The sequence below is a fragment of the Equus caballus genome, chromosome 26 (assembly GCF_041296265.1).
Source record: "Equus caballus isolate H_3958 breed thoroughbred chromosome 26, TB-T2T, whole genome shotgun sequence".
Taxonomy (NCBI): Eukaryota; Metazoa; Chordata; class Mammalia; order Perissodactyla; family Equidae; genus Equus; species Equus caballus.
In genome coordinates, this window is record NC_091709.1 from 8,038,790 (window position 1) to 8,064,702 (window position 25,913).

At 37.1% G+C, this 25,913-nt stretch overlaps 1 long non-coding RNA gene across 3 annotated transcripts; it reads left to right on the forward strand.

Moving 5' to 3' along the window:
- Nucleotides 1–958: 958 nt before the first annotated feature.
- On the forward strand, nucleotides 959–24,823 carry LOC111770817 (uncharacterized). Of its 3 annotated transcripts, none has more exons than XR_011432811.1 (9): nucleotides 959–1,114; nucleotides 5,891–6,039; nucleotides 8,339–8,552; nucleotides 12,600–13,057; nucleotides 14,707–14,798; nucleotides 15,308–15,542; nucleotides 17,909–18,039; nucleotides 24,170–24,354; nucleotides 24,643–24,823. It is a non-coding gene; the product is annotated as an uncharacterized lncRNA (long non-coding RNA). The 3 variants fall into 3 exon arrangements; XR_011432813.1 differs by having other exon boundaries at nucleotides 984–1,114; nucleotides 14,726–14,798; XR_011432812.1 differs by lacking the exon at nucleotides 24,643–24,823 and having other exon boundaries at nucleotides 984–1,114; nucleotides 15,330–15,542; nucleotides 24,170–24,249.
- Nucleotides 24,824–25,913: the final 1,090 nt, after the last annotated feature.

Below are 25,913 nucleotides of genomic sequence, written 5' to 3' on the forward strand. Positions count from 1 at the left end.
GATACACAGTATTTTATTTCCTTCTAGAAGGTAATTTTAACAAAATATTAATGTCTCACTAAGTCGTGAGAAAAAAATAGTGATTCCTTGTCAGATACAGTCACGCGTTACTTAATGATGAGGATGCGTTCTGAGAAATGTCTTGTTAGGTGTTTTCGTCATTGTGCGACCATCACAGAGTGCGCTTACACGAACCTAGATGGTATAGCCTCCTACACGCCAGGGCTATACGGTATTAATTGTATGGGCCACTGTTATATATCCAATCTATCCTTGACCAAAATGTCATTATGCAGTGCATGACTGTATTTCAGACACATGGTTGCACACGCGCATACATAGGCAATATATATTTTGCTTAAAAAGATAACATGGCTACATGGCTATGAACTGTTTTATTTATTTTTGAAGGTATTTTCACTCTTTTATTTTTCTGATGAAGACATATTTATTCATTAACAGCTATTAAGTATCCACCCTATTCCAGCTATGTGCTTTGTAGAGATTAAGACACTTTGGATCAATTTTTTAGTTTTGTAGAATTGCATGGTCCCAATAAAACTAAAGTTTTCTATTAGCAGATTTCTTAGAAAATATGACCGAGCATTCAGATCAAAATATTAACTTGTTTTACATTATTCATTCAAGCATTTTCCACGCTAATATATGAATAATATAAATATATCTATCACAAAAATAATTTGAGAGAATAATTTTATGAAAAGGAGAAATAAGCTATAAAATTATTAAGTAACAATGACTACTGGCATTCAGCGCATATAAAACTAAAGCTAATCACTGATCAAACATTAACAGGTGACGATGGCCATTCCTAGCCGGCCCTGGTGGTCTTGTGATTCAGATTCAGTGCTCTCACCACCACAGCTCAGGTTCACTTCCTGATCAGGGGAATCCACCCGTCAGTTGTCATAATGTGGCAGCTGCACGTTGCTGGGATACTGAAAGCTATGCCACTGGTATTTCAAAAACTAGTTGGGTTCCCCATAGTGGACAGGTTTCAGTGGAGCTTCCAGACTAAGACAGACTAGGAAGAAGGAGCTGGCCACCCATTTCCATGAATCTCCATGGAACCTTGTCTGATACAGAGCTGAAGGTGAGAGGATGGTGAAAAAGACCAGCTCTGCTATACACAGGGCCGCTGGGAGTGGGCACTGACTCCACAGCACTGACAAAGAATGTCCACTCCTAAAAGTTACTTTTTTTATTATTATATTGTACTAAAGAATCATCACTTTTGGGGTACACACTAATTGAAACTAAAGCAAAATGCAAAAGTAAAAGTATTCCGTGTCCATTTGATATAAAAAGTTATGGAGTTAGTATCAAACATAAAAGTATTAATATTTATAAAATGTGAAAACATTCTTGCAAAAGAAAGAACTGACTTGGAAAATAGTGGAAGATTTTGATATTCATTATATAAATCAATTAGGCAGCTAAGCAGCCACATAAATGCTAAAAAATAATCATTATACTAACTCATGTTTTTTATGTCCTCTTTTCATGTTCAAGATGACTAGAAGCACCTTCTTAGTCTCAGGTCAGAAGCCAAAAATATTTTTAAAGAGTTTCAAGTATATTCTAGAGCTTATTCCAGAATACTGTTCTTTGAGTCCTGTACTTTTAAAAGAGGATGTGTGAGAAGTTCATCTCCCAAACTCAGCTCCCTTTGATGATTCATGTGAATCTTTAGATGTAATGGCAAGCTGGGAAATTGTCCAGTGTGCTCCTTCTGAGATGGGTCACACCAAGGAGACAATGTATTGAAGGCCATAAATTTTATAAATATCGCTTTACTAAGTATTTCTGTTGAAAAGATCATAAAATAAGAAGTGATGCCTTTTTCTCAAGAATGAGAACAAAGTCCACAACTTTCTCAAAAATATTTGCCATGCAATGCATGTGTTCTCAGGCCTGACCTGGCTGGTATCTGGATGTAATGTTCCTCCGCTGATGGTCTAATCAAGTTTCCTTGTAATCTGTATTACCCACCAGAAATACACTTAGTGAATAGATAAGGAATCTCCAAGAAAATATGGCTGCCTTGGTTTCTAATATTCTAACTCTTGGCCTCTACATTTTATTGCTATAATCAGAGAATATTTTTAACCTACACTCAAACAAGTTCTGCCATTATCTATTTTTTTAATGTTTATTGAAATATAGATTCACAAGAAGTTGCAAAGATGTTACAGATATCATGTAACTTTCCCCCAGTTTCCCCCAAAGGTATTATCTTATGCAACTATAGTGTAATATCAAAACAAGGAAAGTAATACTGTACAATGTGTGTTTGCAGTTCTGTATGATCTTATCATGTGTAGAATAATGTAACTGCCACTACAATCAAAATACTAAATTATTCCAGCACCACAAAGATTCCCTTTGTGCTACCTGTTTATATATAGTAGCACCACTCTTCTCCTCTCCCCATTCCTAACCCCTAGAAAACACTAATCTGTTCTTCAGTGGTATAATTTTTTCATTTCAAAATTCTGTGTAAACTGAATAAAATCAAGTAGTATGTGACCTTTTGAGATTGACTTTTTTTCTCTCCACAGATTGTCCTTGAAATTCATCCAATTTGTTGCGTGTATCAAAAGTCACTTGAATAGTATTTAGAATTCTCTTTGATTGATCTATAGTGTTTTTCAATGCATTTCTTTGTATCGATTTTTTAGTGGTTATTCTAGGTATTACATTATACATACATAATTTATCGAAGTTTACTGGCGTAGACATTTTACCGGTAGAGTGAAGTATAAAAACTTACCTCCCTTTAAGGTCTCTTTTCCTGACCCATTTATGACATAAATTGTCTTAAATACTTTCTTTCCATAGCTTGAGAAGTGCATCAGAAAAATGTTATAATTTTTCTTTCAATTGAGTTTTCTGAACATAATTTCTAAACATAGTTTAGAAAACTCAAGCGAAGAAAGTCCATTGTATTTCCTCATTTTTATTCTTTCTGTTGTTCTTTCTTCATTTCTGATATCCCAAGATTCCTTCTTTTATCATTTTCTTTCTGTTTTAGGAATTTCCTTAAGCCACTTTCTCATGGTGGGACTGCTGGTGACAGATTCTTTTAGTTTTCCTTTGTCTGAGAATGTCGTCATTTCCCCTTCATTCCTAAAGGACACTTTTGCATGATACAGGATTCTGGGATCGTTAGTTTTGCTTTCATCCCCTGAAAAATGATATGCCACTTCTTTCCGGTTTCTGGTCAGAAATCCACTGTCATGTGAGTAGTTTTGCCCCATGGTAAGGTGAAGTTGCTCTCTTGCTCCTTTCAGGGCTTTGTTCTTTTGTCTTTAGGTTTTAGCGGTTTCATTCTCATAGGCTTTGGCATGAATATCGTTGAGTTTGTCCCGTTTTGGGTTTGCTGAGCTTCTTTAATCTGTAGGTTTATGGCAGGGGGAACAGGCGGCTTGTTTGTTCATTTGCCAAATTTGGGAGCTTTTTAGCTGTTATTTCTTTAAATACTATGTAGCACCACCCTCTTTCTTGTCTCTTCTGAGGCTCTGACGACATAACCTTTTGTTGAAGTCCCATGGGTTCCTGAGGATCTCTTCATTTTTTGCAGTCCACTTGCTCTTTGTTCTTTAGACATGGTAATTTCTATTGTTCAGTCTTTACCTGCACTGATTCATTCCTCTCTTCTTTCTGTCTACTTTTGAGCATATACAGTGAGTTGTTATTTCCGTTATTTTATGTTCAGTTCTAAAATTTCCATTTGGTTCTTCTTTAGATCTTCTATTTCTTTGTTTAGACTTTTTTTTTCATTTGTTTCAAACATGTTTGTAATTTTTGTTGAAGTGTTGTGGTGTTTTTTTTTTTTTTTTTGAGGAGAGTGGCCCTGAGCTAACAGGTATTGCCAATCTTCCTTGCTGCCTTGTTACTGCCAGGTGGTTGTGGAAGTCCAGGTTTCCCATGGAACTTCTGTTGATACCCTGGGATAGACGGAGGGGTACCGCATTACTGCTAGATGTGGGGGAGTTCAGGATCCCCATTAGGCATCCATCCTGGCTGTGAGCCTTCTGAAGTGTGTTCAATATATAATATACAGGGTTTCAGCTGTATCTAGGGGGAGAAATAGGAAGAAGTGCATCTGCTCCATCTTTGCTCAAGATCAAAAGTCCGTTATTTACATATTTTTGAAAGTTACTTCACCTCTTAGGGCTTCTATGCTCTTATATATCCTATAAAGAGACAGGGTTTGATATATTTTTAGGTCTTCTTGAGTGTTTATATTGTTGAGAAAAAAGCACAGGATTTTGGTTTATATGTCTCTAGATTTGAATCTTGACTCTCCCATGGACCAGCTGGATGAAACTAGACAAGTGGTTTAATCTCCATATACTTCTCTGCCTATAATACAAAATAATGCCCATCCCCAAGGTTATCATGTGGTTTGTATGTAAAGCTCTAAGCATAGAGGAGGCACTCAGAATTAATGCATCCTCCTCTTATTGTGGGGAATAGGAGCTGTTTTAGTCTGTGGACCCTTTATTACCAACATGTGTTGTGCGGAAGATTGTAAATGGAAGCCTTTCAAGAGAAGAAGATAAGCTCTGGTATAAATTTTGATGTAATTTAGCTACTGGACAGATATCAGCTTCAAAGTCCTCTAGGTTTTTCTTATTATTCCTTCTCTCTAGAGTCCTGCACCACTAAGAATATGCTTGGGTTTTGAAATAAAAATCTCTAAGTTGAAAAATAATTATTTCATACATTTTATTAAATCTTTTAACACATAAGGGGATTTCAAATTTTGACAGGGAAGATCGATGTGAAAATTTCAGCACTGGTTTAAGTAATACATAAATATTTTTGCACATACATTTTTGAGATTTGATTCAAAATATAAGGAACTAGATACTACCCAATATTATAGCTATCACACAGTTTGGCCCAGCTGAAGCGGTGCGACACCTTTTGTCAGTGATCCCCAGGGATATCTTCATTGTCTGTCTTCCTAAGAACTTCCAAATTTATTAAACAAATAATTATTCATTTTACCATTTTAAGTAATTATATTTGCAAACCAAAGCCTCTGATTGAGAATATCAGTTATTGATTTCAATGAAAATAATTTTAGTCAAATACATGGAAATATGGTTAGATAATGTGCAGCTTTAATCCAAATAAATGCTAGCTTTAGAAATGTTTGTTAAATATTAAAAATACTTTTTAATAGCACTGGGTTAATTTTTGGGCACAGTGATAACAATAAATGAGTTTTTAAAAAATCTTATATTTAACAAAACTTTTGCAAAATGAAAAAAGACAGGGCTGGCCCGGTGGCGCAGAGGTTAAGTTCTCACGTTCTGCTTAGGTGGCCTGGGGTTCACCAGTTTGGATGCTGGTTGCACACCTACACACTGCTTGTCAAGCCATGCTGTGGTAGACGTCCCACATATAAAGTATAGGAGGATGGGCACAGAGCCTCGCTCAGGGCCAGTCTTCCTCAGCAAAAAGAGGAGGATTGGTGGTGGATGTTAGCTCAGGGCTAATCTTCCTCAAAAAAAAAAAAGATAACTTAAATGTCTTTAATCCTACAGTCAAGCCAATGTCTATTTTGTGAAAATGACTTTATGGTTAAAATTAATTTATAGTTCATTTACTTTAATAACCTAGCAGACTAGATTTTGAATATTATATCAAATCTCTTCCAGTTTATATAATTTATCAAGTGGCAGTGACTGACTAGGAGGGAAAACAGAAACAATATTTAAGACTTGCTAGAATGCGAAGAGGATGCAGAGACCCTTCCCATTTTGTTCTTTGCTCCCCCAGCAGTTCACTGTGTGCATCCTGTATGATGAACCACAGCTTCCCTGCACTGTATCACCGTCTCTGTCACCCACAGGCATTCAGAACCTACTGAAGTGTAAATCACTGCTTCAGAGAAGGCTGGCCACACCAGAGAACACATTCGCATGTTTGAACTTCTGAAGTTTCCTCTGAGGAAAGAATTACCTCAATAGTACCTGGCTTGAATATTTATTAGGCACCAGGGTGAGTAGTTATCAATCTTCTATTTCTCATTTCTAAAATAAAAATAAATAATAAATTGGCAAGTGCTTCATACATTTAAAGAGAAAAGCACACTATATGTTCAGAAAATTATTTAAAAAAGCATTTGACTTACTTTTTGCCCTCAGTATGTACTTTGGGAATGACAGGAATAAAAAATAGACTTTCCAGGGGATCAGAAAAAAACCCAAACCTCACAAACTCTTCTCCTTCACCCAAGAAAATTAAATCTAGTGATTTATCAGGAAAAATTCTATTCAATCTCCAAAATTTAGCCCTAGTACTTTTTCTCTGAGAAGACTTCTGAATTCAATGCAAAGATTACGTGCCCGTAGGACTTACCGCAGAGTTTTTGCGCCTGTGTATGCATATTTCCTTAATACTTTGAAAGCCCTAAAGACAGAGACAAACTATCTTAGGAGTTCCATCTTCAAACACAATTCAGTGAATGTCTGGATTTCAATAAATACTTAAGGAATAGATCTAAGAAAGCATTGATATACAATGTTTTCATTTTGATTCAGGCAAGACAATTTTGTGAATAACAATAAGGTACACTTTTTAAATCCCTGTTTTGAAATTATTTGAATATCTCACCTACTCTTTTAACTTAATTTTAATTTCGAAATATGACTGATATTATGTATATGCCTGGGACCTTTATTAAATATATTTCATTGCTTGAGTTTTAGGAGATGATATCTCATAAGAAATAAGTCCTATCACATTGTTTTAAAATAAAATACTGTGTCTTATTAGTATCCATATCATCCTCCCAGTTTCACACATACAAATGCTCTAAGCTCACACAGTTGAAAGAGATAGTAACCAAGACCAAGCAAAGACATACAGTTCAATGAGATAGAAAAAGTAGTCAGTAATAGAACCAAACATTTAACTTATGAAGGAACTAAGATAATTCCGTGGTGAAAAAGGTAGTCTTTTCAACAAATGACACTGAAAGAATTAGATGTTCATATATAAAAACTAACTTGATATTGAGTTGGGGAACCAAATGAAAACGCTATACCTATAACACTTTTAAAGGAAAAAAAATAGACAAAAGTCTTTGACACTTTGCAATAGGCAAAAATTTCTTAGATAGGACAAAAAGAGCATAAACCATAGAGGAAAATATATATAAATTGGCTTTCTTCAGTGCTAAAAACTCTTCTTCATTGAAAGTCACTGTTAAATAAAGGAAAAAAAATCACTGGAAAAATACTTGTGAAACACATATCTGATTCCAGATTTGCATCTGAATGCATTTAAAAACATTTAAAAAATTTTACAACCCAGTAATAAAAACAGAAAGACAATAATAAAATGGGTAAAATATCTGAACCAAGGAAGATATACAAATGGCTAAAGAACATATAAGAATATACTCAGCCTCTTGAGTCATCAGAAAAATGCAAATAAAAGCCATAACTGAGATATCACTGTTAGCAATTACTAGAAGAGCTACAATTTAAAAAGATTGACGATACTTAGGGATGCTCAGAGTTTGGAGCAACTAGAAATCTAAACAAGAAAGGTAAACACTTATGATCCTTCCATTCCATCCCTAGATATTTACCCAAGAGAAATGAAAGCATGTGTTTACACAAAGCCTTGCCTGCATGCAAATATGAATATCAGTTTTATTTTTTACAGCAAAAAAAAAAAAAAAAGGAAAAACAAGAAACTGGATACCACCCAAATATCCATCAACTGGTGAATCGATAAACAGATTGTAATATATTCATTTGATAGGATATTATTCAGCTATAGAAAAGAATGGATTGTTAATCCATGCAAAAGCATGGATGAATCCTAAAGCATATATTAAGCGGAAGAAGATATGATACACACACTATATGAGTTCTTTAATATGACATTCTGGAAAAGACAAAACTATAGGCATAGAAAACAAAACCGTGTTTGCCAAGGACTTAGGATGGAAGAAGAGGACTGACAAAGAGACGTGAGGGAATCTTGAGGGGGTAACGGATGTGTTCTCTGTCTTCATTGTGATGATATTTATATAACTGCATACGTTTGTCAAAACACATCAAACTATGGATGTGAAATGTTGGTTTTTATTGTATCTTCATAAAAAGACATACTTAAACATCGTAATGAGGTTTACCCAACTACTTTAAGTGAAACGTATCTCTCATGTCTGATCTTCCTTATCTTACAGAAATTTAAAATTTTTTTCCAAAGCACTTATAACTTTGTAATAGACTATTTGCTAACTTCCTTATGTTTCTGCCTTACTGTCTGTGTCTTCTGCCAGTACATAACGTCCACTAAGTGTCTTCTACTGCTGTGCCTCCCGATTCTCTGCTCAGGACCGAGTCACTCATTATTCTTAGTTTCTTGCAAGTCTTTGAATTTGACCACACAAAGATGAGTATTTCTCTAGCAAGTTCCCCAGGTCCAAGAGAACCACTTAGCCCAAGATCACATCCCCTTCATGAAGGAAGCACACACTTGTTGACTCTTCACAGGTGAGCAAAGTGTGGCCTGCAAAACAAATCTGGGCAGTAGTCCATTTTTATAGGTCACAGAAGATCAAAAGGATTTTAAAATTTTTAAAAAATCATAATAAAGGAAGCAAGATGAAGAATAAGAGAGGGGGAGGGAATGGGAGGAGGAGAAATGGAATATGTGACAGCGAATGAATGTGACACACAAAGCCTAGAACATTTACTATTTAGTGGTAAGTGGTGAAGATGGAAAGCGGCGATGTTTGCACAACAATATGAATGTACTTAATATCACTGATGTATGCACTTAAAAATGGTAAAATTTTATATGTATTTTACCTCAATAAAACTGTTGGAAACAAATGTTCAACACAGAATTATTATCACAGTAATAAGATAGAAGAAAACTCATGAGATCTTAAATGTCCAAATGTATTAAATCTTTGTGAAGAAACATCCAGTAGCATGGTGTCTAATAACGGCCTTGCGGGAAAATTGCTTATTAGTGACTTAAAGGGAACCATGTCATCTACTGAGTTACTAACATTATATCCTTTTGCTCCTGGAGTTTCCTTGGAGGTCACCCTTGCAAACATTAGCCAGATTTTCCCCCACTGAGCTTGAGAGCTCTGATGAGCTCATAGCCCAAGGTGCTGTGGTTTTAAGACTGCATTACAGTAAGAGTGTATCTGTCAGAGATGAAAATGCAGGAGCATATTTACATCTTCATGTAATCCATTCATTGCTTTTTGTAAACCTAAAGTTCTCCAGGGAGTGACACAAATTCACATAAGGTCCCTATGTGTTACAATTTGTATTTTGATCTCTACTTTAGCTGACAGATTTCTTCATAATAACCAGAATACCCCCTAGTGAATGCACACATGTAGACATTAAAAAGTAAAAATTAGCTTAGAGATTCAAGTTAAAGTCAGCATTCACTTATTCTGAAATAGTTTTCATTTCATCTGCTCTGATTTTTACTTGAATAATTCAATGTCAGGTTTGAATTCATAGCAGTTCTCTCCCCTACATCTTAGTGGGGATGTTTCTCAATGTGTTCTCAGGTATCTCTAAATGGGATGCCACTTTGGGCATCCTTGGCTGTTTTCCACAAGTATGAACAGAGCAAAATTTAAAAAAATAATAATTTAGAGACTATACAGTAAGCATCTACTATTTTCAGGGACTGAAGTTATAAAAATAAATAGGGCATAATATGTAAGAATAACTTATACTATATGAATAGAATAGAAGAATTCATGACCTTATTGTAGTGCCAACAAGTGGAGAACATAATGCAAAAAGGATTGATAATGGTGCCTGCAAACAAATAGATATGACTACACGCTTCAGAGTGTAGTCGTGTGCCACATAATAACATTTTGGTCAAGGACAGACCGTGTATAACATGGTGGTCACACAGGATCAGTTCCAAATAACCTAGGTGTGTAGTAGGCTATACTATCTAGGTTCATGTAAATACACTCTATGATGTGCACACAATGACAAAATCGCCTAACGCGACACATTTCTCAGAACGTACCCACGTCGTTAAGCGACACATGGGTGTAATTACTTCTGATAGATACGGTGATATTTTATTTTTAAAAAATATTTTCAGATAGTTACTTAAATATCCACTTTAACTCTGATAAAATGTATGGACGTGGGAAAATAATTTTAACACTTGAGCTGGTCCTGAGCTGCATAGATGAGCAGAACCCAGAACCCACTTGGCAAGTGGCAGGGCCCCAACATGGTTCCCAAGATGAGATGTACTCTGTGGGCCGTATTTCATATAGCCCTGTTCGTTGTCATGGCTCCAATACACTTCTCTAGGGCTCCTGAGGCCCTTTCCATCCTGCTGCAGTAGCTCTTATGGAACCTGCTCAGCAGTACTGGCCACGTTTGGCATCCTTGGAGCCATCTTGCTCTCTGTTGCACTCACTGGTTGTTCCTCAAGGCCTACGTTATTTTGACATCATCATTTTCTGGTACCAGCCTTTCAGAGGAAGATCCTATAGCAGGTATTTGGGGACCCAAGTTTTCTTACTTTACCACATAGTCTTCTCCTTCTCAGCACTCAGGACTCAGGGGTTGGAGGGACTGAGAATTACTGGGAATGGTTGTGGGGAAGACAGAGTAGAGCCAGAACAGATTCACTCACAGCCTTATGATGTACTCTAAACCATTCCTCAACAATTTGGCCTTTCAGACTATAGGGATTTTCTACCCTGTGCCCATTTTTCTGAAATCTAGTAAGAATTATACCTTATTCCTGCTTGATTATTCAATATTTTAGCACAATCCTTGGCAATGTTTTTTGTAACAATAAATGAAGACTGACTCTTGGTTTCTATCGTATCTCTCTGGGTTTTTTTTTTTTTAATCTTTTCTACACATTTTTACCTCTAATTGCCTCTTAAATTTTGGTGTTCTCTAGAATTCCATACTTAACTTTCTTGTCTTCTTGCATCACCATCTTCCTATGTGATCTAATTCACACCTGTGATTTGAACTGCTACCTCTAAGCAACAGTTATCAAGTCTCTAACCAGAGCCTGTGTCTTTCCCAAAATCTAGACCTGTATATCGAATCTCCTATTGGACTTCTCGATTTATAGTTTCCACAATCACTTACACTCAGCATGGTTAAAGCTGAACCTGTAATACTCATCTCCATGTTTGTTCTTCCTCTTATCTGGTGAATGTCTTCCTGGTCATCTAAGCCTGGAAACTGAGAGACCTCTTGGCTGTCTTATCCACTATATCAACTTGTTCATCAAATTCATGTATTATAGATTCCATTTAAGTTCATTCTTTCATTCATTCATTTAATTATCTTATATGAATCAAATTATTACTGAATGCCACCATGTGTCATGTAATGCTCTAGGAGCTTGAGACACTGGAACAAAGTCCTCAAGGAGCTTATGCTTTATCGCCAGAGACAGATAAGAACTAAATAAACAAGCAAAAAAGACATAATTTCAGGTGTGTTTAATTCTAGGGAGAAATGTAAAGCAGGGAAACAGACAGATGACCACCAATGGCTAGTGAGGAGCTGGCTCCTGAAGGCTTTCTGAGAAATAAACCTTTAAGAAAATATGCAAAAGGATGAAATTCATAGACCCAGAGGGGAAAATCTTCAACAAGCAAAGAGAATTCTAAATTGGAACAAGGTTGGAATATTGAAGGAAGAGCAGAGTAATCTAATATAAGAATGTAAATGATTTTGGAGAGGTCAATCAAAGCCAGAATATGTAGGTATTATAGGATTTTAGATTTCACTTGGATGGAAAGCTATTAGATATTTTATAAAATGAGAATAACTAATCTGCTTCCTAAAATATTTTAACTCTAGTGTTATGCTGGTAAATATTTAACAGCTGGCTCTTGGTGAGGAGATGGACATTTGCTACTATCTCTGGTGTAAATACGCCCAGCATGGCCAAGTTCACCCGCTGATGTGACATCACTAAATGCAAAATGGAGAAGAGATGCACACAATTGCCTCTGTTGAGCGATAAGAATAAATGAATACTGTTTTCTGGTTTGTTCCACACCTCTTTGGGTATTTTTTGACTTCTCCCTTCAATTCTTTATTGTACCAACATGCCACAATATGCCACTGCTTGTTCCCCTTTATTCTCTCACCTAGGCCTGTGCTCTCCAAAATGGGAGCACCTGAAATGTGGCTAGCGCAACTAAGGAATTCAATATTTAATTTTAATTCTAATTATAAAAATGAAATTTGACTCTGATAGCGCAAAAATTTTGAGTATGTTTTGAAAAACTTGGGTATGTAAATCTTTTTCAACTGTTAAGTTTTATGAAATCTAAATGCAGATCAAGTATTCCCAATGAAAATTGAGTCTGAATTCAAATGTGTTGTAAGTGTAAAAGACAGACTGGATATCTAACACGGATCATGAACAAAAGAATGCAAAATATCTGATTATGTATCTTTTTAAAATTAATAACATGTTGAAATGATAATATTTTGGATCTATTGGGTTAGATAAAATCTACTTTTTTTAATTTATTTTCCTTTTTCTCCCCAAAGCACCCCGGTATACAGTTGCATATTCTTCGTTGTGGGTCCTTCTAGTTGTGGTATGTGGGACGCTGCCTCAGCATGGTTTGATGAGCGGTGCCATGTTCGCGTCTGGGATTTGAACCAACGAAACACTGGGCCGCCTGCAGTGGAGCACGTGAACTTAACCACTCGGCAACGGGGCCAGCCCAAGATAAAATCTGCTTTTAATATTCATTTCAATGGTTTCTTTTTACTTTTTTTTTTTGAGGAAGATTGGCCTTGAGCTAACGTCTGTTGTCAATCTTCCTCTTTTTACTTGAGGAAGATTGTTGCTGAGCTAACATCTGTGCCAATCTTCTTCTATTTTATGCAGGATGCCACCACAGCATGGTTTGACGATCAGAGCTAGGTCCTGGCCTGGATCTGAACCTGCAAACTCCTGACCGCTGAAGCTGAGTGTGGGAAGGCAATCACCACACCAACAGGCCAGCTCCCTCTTTTTACTTTACTTTTAATGTGGCTACTAAAAATGAAATTAGATGTATAAGTTGCATATATTTCTATTAGATAGTGCTGATCTTGATTCTTGCTACTCAGTTTGTAATCCATAGGCCAGCAGCAGTAACATCACATGGGAGACTGTTAGACAAGCAGAATCTCAGGCTCTCGCTCAGATCTACTAAATACAACCTGAATTTTGCTAAGTTCCCCAAGTGATTTGTATGCGCATTACATATAGAGAAGTGAAGCATGGATCTAGAAAACTGTGTAAAGTTAGTCCTTTCAATCTATTCCCCTTCAGTTCTACCTTTCTCACTACTGTTTTCTTTAAAACTGTGTTCATCCTTATTTAAAAGCTCTAAAGGGTATGAGTTAATATTTACATAAAGTGCCAACTGCTTACTTTGCCGGGTACACAAGTGGCTCCTTGATATGAATTCTCCAACCCCTCTTCTGTATCCAATAACTTATACAAAATCATTAATGAATTATTTGTTGTTCTCCAAACATATTCTGCTATTTTGTACTTCTCGTTTTTGCACAGGATTTTCCTCTGCCTTGAATATCTTTCTTCTTCATATGCTATGTGCCTGTATGCTCTCAGAACAATTTCAGAGATTTTAAACTGTTATTTGGTTTTTGAAAAATAATTTTCACAAGTGTGGCTGTTTTGCTGGGTTGCAGGTGGGTCCACAGAGCGCCTCACACTGCCCTTCTGGATGTGGATCTCCAACTCTGTATCTACGCTCATAATCTTGTTCTGATAGTTTTAAAAAGTAAAAGCGCCATTCCTGATGACCTGTTAAAATCCTATTTTTTGAATGCTCTTGTGGATACCTTGAACATTTTACTGGTTTTCTCGTTAATTATTAACTTGAATAAAGTCTTTGACACTATTTTTCTCTCTATATAAGAGCCTCAGGAGAGAACTACACTGTGACATTCTAATTCCTGTTCATCTAAACTTTCCTTGTGGAAAGTTTCCTGGTTCCCCCATACAAAATTAAACATTTTGTTGCAATTATCACAACCATTATAATTATCCATGGCCCTGTGTTTCTTCCAATGCGATGTGGTGTTAAAGACAACGCGTTAGTCACGTGCTTTATTTACTCATTTAATCCAAGTTCCCCAGTTGGCTTTGTGTTTTATCTATATTGCCATATTTGCCTTTTCTATGAATTGCCTGAAAAAGTTTTTAAAAGAGCTATAAACTAACAATGATAGATTCAACTGAGTTAGCACATATTCTCTCTGGGACGTAGTTTCTCATTGATAAAATGATGGAGGTGAGGTAGGTCAGAGGCCACAATCTGCCCACCTCTTTCTTAGCAAAATTTTTTTTTTAAAGATTTTATTTTTCCTTTTTCTCCCAAAGCCCCCCAGTACATAGTTGTGTATTTTTAGTTGTGGGCTCTTCTAGTTGTGGCATGTGGGACGCCCCTTCAGCATGGCCCAAGGAGTGGCACCATGGCCACTCCCAGGATTCAAAGCAGCGAAACCCTGGGCCGCCGAAGTGGAGCGTGTGAACCCAACCACTCGGCCACAGGGCTGGCCCCTCTTAGCACAATTTTGATAGATTGTGTGTGTGCTTTTCTTTTAAAAAAAATCTCCCATTATATTGTCTAAACAGAGACTGCTTTTTCTCTAAGATTGAGGAAAGAAAGAAAGATGGAGTTGCAAAAGAAAATATTTCCATTTCCAACACATGTGTATATGGAACAGGTGAGGCACTGAAAATGCGTGCATCAAAGAGGCAATACTCCTCTTTCAAATTGTGTGATTTTCCAAAATACGGTACAGGCTTGGGGGAAAATGCTAGTTCAATTCCTAGCTCTGTTGCTTACTTAGTGTGAGTTTGGGGTCACATTCTCAACCACTCAGGCTCAGTTTCCTCGTATGGACATTGGAATATTAACACACAGAAGAAAGAGATGAAATAAGAATTGGCATAAGCTCTCCACAAGGCAGGCTGCCTCTTGTAGAGACAGCTCGGGCAGCACGAGGCAGTCTGGAAACATGCGTAGAAATCCATCTTCTACTATTAAATGTATATGAGCCACTTTATAAATCTAAGAATTTCTATTTTATGTCTTAATAATATGAATACTGGTTCCACAGTATTATGCAGACAGTTTGTATAAGGCACAATTTAAATTTCATACATGTGACATTTTATTTACTGTAAAAAACAGAACATTTTTAATGTATTCCTGTTTTCTCCCTTTATTCAGCATGTAGTCATTTTTTCCCCAGTTACAGGAAGGTCCCACTCTGCCTAAAGCATTCTGTGAGGCATTAGCCCAGCTCACCACGTGCACGGCAAACACATGCAAGGAAAGCCATTTTTACTGAGCAGATCTGGTCCTGAGAAAGACAAACCCTTTTGGTTCTGTTTCAAGGCAGTTTAACCACCACGACGTAACAGCTGGAACTCCACTTTAGCCATCTCTCACACAAGTCTTTCTGGTAAGTTGTCCATTTCAAATTTTACATACAGGTTTTAAGCCATTTGGTTTTATTTTGAATTAATTATATTTGAGTCTTCATTAAAATTAAATTTATCAAGGCGTTCAACTTCATGGATGACTCTTTAAAGCCATCCATAAATCTAAAGCGTTATATACATATCGATGGGCTTAATAAATTGGGGTTACATTTGGGGGCTTTCTGCAGACTTAATAATTTTAAAGTTTGTTATGATTAAAATAATGTATAAAATAATTTGACATGTAATTAATGGCATAATATTTCTGAGATATCAATCAATGCCCTTTATTTCTCCAGTGGGCCTCCTTTTCGTTGGTCCTTTAGAAACAACTAATTGATCTGTGCTCATGCTCCCAGGGAGGGAGGGGACAGGTAGAAAAATAGCCGTCCAGAATTGCTGTATTTGGTTTTCAGAAGCTTAAGCTCTTTGTCCTATATGCAAAAGCTAACAGATACTTGGGCCAAGGCAGTCCTTCCTCTGAACGAGTGGCCTCAGGGGGTGTAAGAGAGCCAGCAGCGGAAGAGACTGACTACCACCACCAGCTTCTGTTCTCGGTGCTCGGGTGCAGGGGCCGCCAGGAAGCAGCGCCCGCGAGTTTCTTCTCAGGGGAGCAGTGCTCACTCAGCACTAGTTTTTGTGACGCAGGAATGAGCATCTCTTGAATCCCAATTTTTTAAATTTCTAGGAAAAGCTGAAAGTCCAGATTGTAAATATTGGCAACTAATTTAAATTTTTTCCTTACTAAAACTCTAAAAAAATACTTCAAAAGACTCACAATGAAGATATTTGGGTTTTTTTTCCCCCGTTGGCTGTGAATTTGCCACATTAATTTTCCTTTTGGAGAAACAGAGCCTAGGAGAGAAATAACCCTGAAAAATATTTTAAGGATAAATATTTTTCTATTTTATCAAATCCACTTTGTCCAGATAAGAAGAATCTGGAATTTGTGTGAAGAGAAACAGAGAGGAGGCAGTGAAAATGAAAAAGTACATGGGTTACCCCCACAAGAGGGCCGTGTGCAGTAAGGAGGTGAAAGCAGTCCAGAGAAGACACAGCTTGGGGATTCTGAAGCGCAGCCACAGACAGCCTCTCACAGACTGCTGGTCCCTGTGCACACGCTGAAACCCTGGCTAGACTCCGGGGCCCTGAGTGTGGCACAGAGAGGGCAGGCAGGAAACACAGGGAGAAAGAGTCTTGGTGAAGAGCGGCGGGCCACGTGCGAAAGATGCTCTTCCGCAGAAAGCTTGAACGTTCCACGGCCCTCCCTTCCTCAGCTCCTCTATGCCCTTTGTCTTATACGTATCCTCCACAAGTTTTCCTGAGGAGACTAAAGTAAAAGTTTCCTAGCAGTTCAGCAGGACTAGGGCTCAAAGTAAGGAGAATCAGTTCTAGGAAGCAAAGCTGTCCCTCTGTACAGCAGAATGCAAACTCCTTACCCCTGAGGTAAGGCTGTGCCTTGGTTGGTTTCACAGACTGGGGTGCTTCTCTCTCTCTTCCTACATATAGAACCACTCTGGTTGATTGATTTATCCTAAGGATTCATATGTGCATTCATGATAAACTGGAAGGTACATACATGGAGATAAAGGTCAGTCTTTTGTAATAATAATAAAATAAACCTACTAAGTGCAAATTGAGAAACAAAAGGTTTGTTATGGGATTTGAACAAATTGAGAAAAATTAACACAAGAAAACTTCTTATGGAAAACCACATGCCGAGTTATAAAGAGGACCTGGAAGCCACAAAAAAGAAAAAGCAACGGAACATGAAAAAGAAACAAGGCACTGACAAATAGAAATGGCAAGCAATAGGATATATTGGAGAATATGAGGAAGCCATTTGGTGTAAACCTAATTTGGCCTGATCTTGTTTCTCCAAAAGGGCCTCACCATGGCCATTGAGCAAGCATTGTATATCTGCTTTAGACATTCCCTACGGCAAGAACAAAGGCCCTTGAGATAAAGGTGCAACTTCCCTCCCCCTCCCAATGCTGGCATTTCCTTAAGGATTAAGCATCTTTCTTTAGGCTAGAAACTGATTGCTGCGCTCACCTGTGACCACCCAGCTGGAGACAATAGACTTGCCTCCTGCTGAGCCCACCCCACCAAGATAGCAGACCCACTACCTGCTGTGTCCATCAAGCACTGTGCCAACAGGGCAATCTTGTGACTATTGTAAGAGGGACATTTCAATCGTATGTGAAACATCCTCTTTGAGGGTATATAACCGCCCTGTACACCCCTCGCTTCTTTGGAGTGCTCCATTCCTTTGTGGAAGGACTCTCCCGGGCCATGGTCCTCACATTCTAGCTCAGAATAAACTCTTCCAAATTTTCATTTATAGATCGGTTATGGATTTTTCTCGTCAACAGCACAAACGCAGAAGGCTGACGACTGCTGGTTTCTGGCTGTCTGCTCACAAAGGCAGTTTGATGGTGCGCTGAGCACTGGTAGATTCCTTGTATATCTCCACAGGTATGCTCTAGTTTTTAGGAATTATTTTTATGATCTGCCCAAGCTCTCTTATATCAGTTGCAAGAAACCTCTTGTTTTGCAGTGGTACTTAGATGGTTTGGGTGGGTAGCCTCAGTACATAATAATCAGTTAGACAAGTACTTGATGACATGGATCTGTGAGCACTGTGCTGGATGCCTCAGAGTCATCAGCTCTAACACCTGGGGCCTGCCCACAGGAAATGTGCTTCTGGTTTTTCAGTCATAACTAATATATATGTATTCTCTACTGTGAAACCACAAACACTACAGTAGGATGATGTATCTTACATGACTGGTGTGAAACTTAAGAATTATGGGCATGGCTGGGGTGGTCAAATTTTATCATGATACATAGAAGTGAAGAAGTTATGTGATTTTTCTTTTCCTCTGTTCAGTTTTCTCAACATGGTTCATTGGTTTACATTGGTTTATGAGGCTTCTTCATTATATAATATTTTTGTATACATACATTCTGTTTAAGGGAAATCTATTGTCTGTCATTGATCATTTCTGTTTGCATCAATTCCATGTTATTTAAATGGTTTCTGCTCTAATTTTTTTATTGAGGTTATGATAGTGTACACCATTATGAAACTTCAGTTGTACATTATTATTTGTCAGTCACCATATGTGCCTCTTCACCCTTTGTGCCCACTCCACACTCCCCTTCCCCTGGTAATCACTAAATAATTCTTTTTGCCCATGTGTTTGTTTATCTTCCACGTATGAGTGACATCATACAGTGTTTGTCTTTCTCTATCTGGCTTAGTTTGATTAACATCATACCCTCGATGTCCATCACTGTTGTGAAAAATGGGATAATTTTGTCATTTTTTATGGCTCAGTATTATTCCATTGTGTATATACACCATATCTTCTTTGTCCAGTCATCAGTCAATGGGCATTTATGTTGCTTTCATGTCTTGCCTATTGTGAATAATGCTGCAATGAACATAGGGGTGCATAAATCTCTTTGAATTGCTGATTTCAGGTTCTTTGGATAAATACCCAGTACTGGAATAGCTGGGTCATATGGTATTTCTATTTTTAGTTTTTTGAGAAATCCCCATACTGTTTTCCACAGAGGCTGCACCAGCTTGCATTCCCACCAGTGTATGAGGGTTCCCTATTCTCCAAAACCTCTTCTACCTGTGTTATTTTTTGTCTTGGTTATGATAGCCATTCTTACCAGTGTAAGGTGATATCTTAGTTTAGTTTTGATTTGCATTTCCCTGATAATCAGTGATATTGAGCATCTTTTTATGTGTCTACTGGCCATCTGTATATCTTCTTTGGAGAAATGTCTGTTCATGTTCTCTGCTCATTTTTTGATCAGGTTGTTTGGTTTTTTGTTGTTGAGTTGTGTGAGTTCTTTATATATTATGGAGATTAACCCCTTGTCGGATATATGATTTGCAGATGTTTTCTTCAAGTTGGGGGGTTGTCTTTTCACTTCAATCCTGGTTTCCCTTGCCTTGTAGAAGCTCTTTAGTCTGATGAAGTCTCACTTGTTTATTTTTTCTTTTGTTTCCCTTATCTAAGAAGACATGGTATTCGAAAAAAATCCTTTTAAAACTGATGTCAAAGAATGTACTCCTTATATTTTATTCTAGAAGTTTTATGGTTTCAGGTATTACCTTCAAGTCTTTGATCCATTTTGAGTTTATTTTTGTGAATGGCATAAGAGAATGGTCTACTTTCATTCTTTTGCATGTGGCTCTCCAGTTTTCCCAACACCATTTATTGAAGAGACTTTCCTTTCTCCATTACGTTTTCTTAGCTCCTTTGTTGATGTGCAGTTTTATTTCTTGGATTTCAGTTCTGTTCCACTGATCTGTCTGTCTGTTTTTGTACCAGTACCATGCTGTTTTGATTACTATAGCTTTGTGGTACATTTTGAAGTTACGGATTGTGATGCCTCTATCTTTGTTCTTTTTTTCTCGGGTTTGCTTTAGCCTTTCAGGGTCTTTTCTTGATGCATAAGAATTTTAGGATTCTTTGTTCTATTTCTGAGAAGAATGTCACTGGGATTCTGATTGGGATTGCATTGAATCTGTAGATTGCTTTAGGTAGTATGGACATTTTAACTATGTTTATTCTTCCAATCCATGTGCATGGAATGTCTTTCTATCTCTTTATGCCATCATCAGTTCCTTTCAATAAAGTCTATTAGTTTTCATTGTATAGGTCTTTCACTTCCTTGGTTAAATTTATTCCAAGATATCTTATTCTTTTTGTAGTGATTGTGAATAGGATTGTGTTCTTGAGTCCTCTGTTAGTTCATCATTAAAGTATAGTGATGCAACTGATTTTTGTAAGTTGACTTTGTACTCTGCAACTTCACTGTAATTGTTGATTATTTCTAATAGCTTTCTGATAGATGTTTTAGGGTTTTCTATACGTAAAATCATGTCATCTGCAAACAGTGAGAGTTTTACTTCTTCATTGCTCATTTGTATTTCTTTTACTTCTTTTTCTTGCCTAATTGCTCTGGCCAAAACCTCTAGTACAATGTTGAATGAGAGTGGTGAGAGTGGGCACCTTTGTCTTGTTCCTGTTCTCAGAGGGATGGCTTTCAGTTTTTCCCCATTGAGTATGATGTTGGCAGTGGGTTTGTCATATCTGGCCTTTATTATGTTGAGGTACTTTCCTTCTATACCAAACTTACTGAGAGTTTTTGCCATAAATGGATGTTAGATCTTGTCAAATGCTTTCTCTGCATCTATGGAGATTATCATGTGGTTTTCTTCCTCATTTTGTTAATGTGGTATATCATATTGATTGATTGGTGGATGTTGAACCATCCCTGTGTCCCTGGTGTAAATCTCACTTGATCATGATGTACAATCTTTTTGATGTATTACTGTATTCGGGTTGCCAATATTTTGTTGAGGATTTTTGCATCTATGTTCATCAGTGATATTGGCCTTTAGTTTTCCTTCTTTGTGTTGTCCTTGTCTGGCTTTGGAATCAGGGTGATGTTGGCCTCACAGGATGTGTTAAGAAGTGTTCCATCTTCCTCAACTTTCTGGAATAGTTTGAGAAGGACAAGTATTCAATCTTCTGTGAATGTTTGGTAGAATTCTCCAGAGAAGGCATCTTGTCCTGGACTTTTATTTTGGGGACAATTTTTGATTACTGTTTCAATCTCTTGTGATTGGTCTATTCAGATTCTCTATTTCTTCTTGATTCAGTTTTGGGAGACTGTAAGAGTCTAAGAATTTATCCATTTCTTCTAGATTGTCCAATTTGTTGCTGTATAGTTTTTCATAGTATTCTCTTATAATTTTTTGTATTTCTGTTGTGTTCATTGTAATTTCTCCTCTTTCATTTCTGATTTTACTTATTTGAGGCTTCTCTTTATTTTCTTAGTGAGTCTGGCTAAAGGTTGTCAATTTTGTTTATATTCTCAAAGACCAAATCTCTGTTTCATTGATTCATTCTACTCTCTTTTTTGTTTCAATTTCATTACTTCTGTTCTAATTTTTATTATTTCTCTCCTTCTACTGACTTTGGGCTTTGTTTGTTCTTCTTTTTCTAATTCTATTAGGTGTAGTTTGAGATTGCTTATTTGAGATTTTTCTTGTTTGTCAAGCTGTGCTTTAATTTTTTTAATATCTGCTTGTCTTTTATAATTCTTAAATATTAGCTTAGGGTTTCTAAAATATTAATTTTAGTTGTCCTTTGTATATATTCTTTTTTTTTTTTTAAAGATTGGCACCTAGGCTAACAACTGTTGCCAATCTTCCTTTTTTTTCTTTTTTTTTTTAAGGATTGGCACCTGGGCTAACAAGTGTTGCCAATCTTTTTTTTTTTTCTGCTTTATTTCCCAAACCGGCCCCCCACCCCCCGCCCTGTACATAGTTGTATATCTCAGTTGCAGGTCCTTCTAGTTGTGGGTGTATATATTCTGTACATAGTTAATGTAAAATACTATTTCCTGTAGGGTTTTCTGAATATTAATGGTAAGCATAATTGCAATCATATTACATCAGTACCAACAGTAAAATCAATGGGTAGAATGGATGTAAAATGTAAAAGTGTAAAATCTCTTGCCCATCTGTAGGGAACATGTAGAAACTATTTTTTTTTCTTTTTGCTGGTCAACCAAGTGCCATTTAATTGTGGTTCCAGGATACTAAATTTTAGTGAATCCACAGAGTTACTAGCATTTTGCTGGTTATCAAGGAATTACTTAAGTGATATAGAATATTTAGTTCCTAGGGTTCAGTCCACTCCAACTGCAGGAGGAGTATCCAGACAGAGGAACAGGCTGAGTGGAAACCCGATGCTCCACGTGGAGCCCATGCCCAGCCCAGTGACCTCCTTGTTAAAGATGGCTGAGGGCACATCTAGCAGTAAAAGCTGCCAAGCAGTAAGAAGTCTGGCTTACTCTGTGTCTAACTAAACTGCTATATTCTGCTTCAATGTGTAGGCCCATTTTATTAAAATCAATTTCAGGTGGATGTTTCTGAGATTAGACTGATGATAGAAGCTTGTGAAAAATAGAAAGGCCCAGTGGTGCAGAGGTTAAGGTCACATGTTCTGCTTTGGTGGCCCGGGGTTTGCCAGTTCGGATCCTGGGTGCAGACCTACACACTACTTATCAAGCCATGCTGTGGCAGGTGTCCTACATATAAAGTAGAGGAAGATGGGCACGGATGTTAGCTCAGGGCCAGTATTCCTCAGCAAAAGAGAGGAGAATTGGCAGCAGATATTAGCTCAGGGCTAATCTTCTTCAATAAATAAATAAATAAATAAATAAATAATTTTTTGGGTGATCATTCTAAGAATGAAGATTGAAATGATGGAAGTGAGTTTTATTTTTTCAAACATCTTCATTATTATTATTATTATTATTATTATTATTTTGCTGAGGATGATTTGCTGGAGCTAATACCTGTTGCCAATCTTCCTCTTTTTGTATGTGAACCTCCACCACAGCATGGCCACTGAGAGATCGGTGGTGTGGGTTTGCACCTGGGAACCAAACCTGGACTGCTGAAGGGGAGCACACTGAATTTAACCACTAGGCCACCAGGGGTGGCCCTCTTCATTATTTCTAAAAATATAAAAGAATATTACAAACTTAAGGGAGCTTTATAACATGAACAGAGCCATTAGAAAAACAAAATTATGTGGCACATATAGACAATTAAGATATAGTTGTTAGAATCTCTATTATGATCTTGGATAATGTTTACAGTTTGATCAAGGTTATTGAACCTGGAAAATAATACTACATTTTTAAAATGTGGATTAATTTGTAAGAAGGATAAAGTCATTGAATGGTTTATCTAGCAGAAATAGTAGGTTTGCACAAATTCAAAACATTTCTTTAATCCTCCAATCATCATTTGTATGTTGATTGGCCCAAATAAGGGGAGTAATATATAGCAATGGGTTACAATAAAGAAATTGGCATTAGATAACACCACTATCCACAATTTTATCAGAAATGCACTCTACTCATCCTCTACCCCATATCATGTTTTACTAAACGGGTCTTATAGCAATACATAGAGCCATAAAGATATAAATGCCACATTGTGATAGACATAATTGAACCTGAAAATATGTTAGTGCTAATGGCAAAATGATTCTATCAAATAAGGCCTAAGAAAAAAGAGAAATGTTGTCTTCCTACTTTTTACTAGTCAACGTGCTTGCACCAATTAAATAGTGCAAATGATAGTAATAATATATTTTTAAAGCCAGTTACTTTGTTAAACATTTTGCACATTCAATATACCTAGTGCCATTACTTACCAGGAATGAAACTATGCTCAGAAAAGTTGTTTTTTACAAAAGTCAAAGAATTAGCAAGTGGTAGATCCAGGATTCAATGCCAACTTTAATTATGATGATTATGAAAATAGTAAAGTTAATAATTGTATGCTCTTTTACCTATATAAAGTTATATAAATGTAATGACTCATAGAATAATTGACCATAGAAAGATCTGAGAACATCAATTGAAGCAGACCTGCCAGGTTCAGCCTCGCTGGCATCTGCTGGATGACACGCTGCAGGGTTAGTTGCTAGTTCTGAAGAGTGTTGAGAAGTCTGCAGATTATTTGTTAAAACTAATGGTTCTCTTTGACTTTCAGCACACATCGTATCAGGAGATACATTCAGCCTGCTCTGTGCCCCCACTGCAAAAAATTAAACTGAATAATCGAACAAACCACACCTTAAATAAGAAAGAGATTCTTTTCTAAGATTGACAAATTATACTGAAAATGTATCAACTTTTCTCAACAAAAACTTTTTGGAAGGATCATTTCAAATATTTGTATCCTCTTTGTTCTAGATATATGTGGGGAATTTTAACATTGTGTTTCAGAGACTATTGTGATTTTCTTCTGCCACATTTAACATTATTATAATTCTGGTTGGAATAGATATTTGTACCAATTTAATTGCTTATGAAATTATAATTCTTTGGTCAAGATTTGTTAATAGAATTCTTATTTATTATTATTATTATTTATTATTATTTAGGTTGTTTATATACATATCTGATATTCCCAGTTCCTGAGCTCAGAGATTTTCTCTTAACCATCGACATAAAAAAATTCAGAATGCTTTCTCTTTTTCCTTCAAAATGGAAAACCCAAATGTGATGACTCTCCACTTACAATGAGTTCATTGTGCATTTATACAGGACACCAACCCTCATGGCAGCCAGTGATGTGCATCTCTTTCCACATTCCTGTGAAGTGACTTCTTTTTTTCTTTTTAAAGATTGGCACCTGAGCTAACAACTGTTGCCAATCTTCTTCTTTTTTTTCTTTCTTTCTGCCTTTTCTCCCCAAATCCCCCCAGTACATAGTTGTATATTTTAGTTGTGGGTTCTTCTAGTTGTGGCACGTGGGACGCCACCTCAGCGTGGCCTGATGAGCGGTGCCATGTCCGCACCCAGGATCCGACCCGGCGAAACCCTGGGCTGCTGCATCAGAGCGCGGGAACTCAACCACTCGGCCACGGGGCTGGCCCCAAGTGACTTCTCATTGGTAGCTTGAGAGCAACAAACCAAACAAATCAGGATTTTCCCTCCATCTGAGAGTTAGTTATTAAATATTGACCAGCACACTTCTGATTTTCAATTTCCTTCCGTCTGATCGTTCTGGGATACGGCAAAGCTGAGCATCAGAACTTGCATCCTAGTAGAAGCACCAGGCAAAGATACAGCAGAGCCACCTTGGTGCTGGTTGTTCATCCTTTCCCTAGGCAAGATTCTGACTTCTTAAAATCCTTATTTTTAAACTGCAACAAGAATATATACATTTTAAGTGGCATTTTATAAAGGAAAGGGACAAAATTGTAAGATAGCTATTATCTAAATGACTAAATATGATAATGTCAACTTTTATGGGCTTTACCAGTGAGGGAGCTTGTACGCTATGAGACAGAGGCCTTGAGTGAAGATTAGAGACCCTCTGCTCACTAATGTGATGTAAGGGAGGCAAATTATCTCTCTTTGCTCAGAAGAAAACTGCTGAGTGAAATTTGATGGACTTCAGGATTTCTTTCAAAAAGTTAATAGTGAATTCTGAAATCCAAGATGGATTTTTTCAGGTTGAAAAAAATTAACTCGAAGTATTTCACAAACGATTTCAGGTGTGTTTGGATTCAGTGTCTGTGCTGATTTCCACAGCTGACTCGCTCACCCGGCATGTGAGCGCACAGCCTCGGTTAGAGAGCCTCTCCATGCCTTCAGGGCTAAAGGCTAGAGTTTGTGAACATCCCTGGCTCACAGCTATTCACTGCCTGATAATCACTTTGTGGGAGGGGAAAGGAGGCATTAAGTACTTCAAATCATATGTGGCATAACTTTCCCTGGGCCAGGAC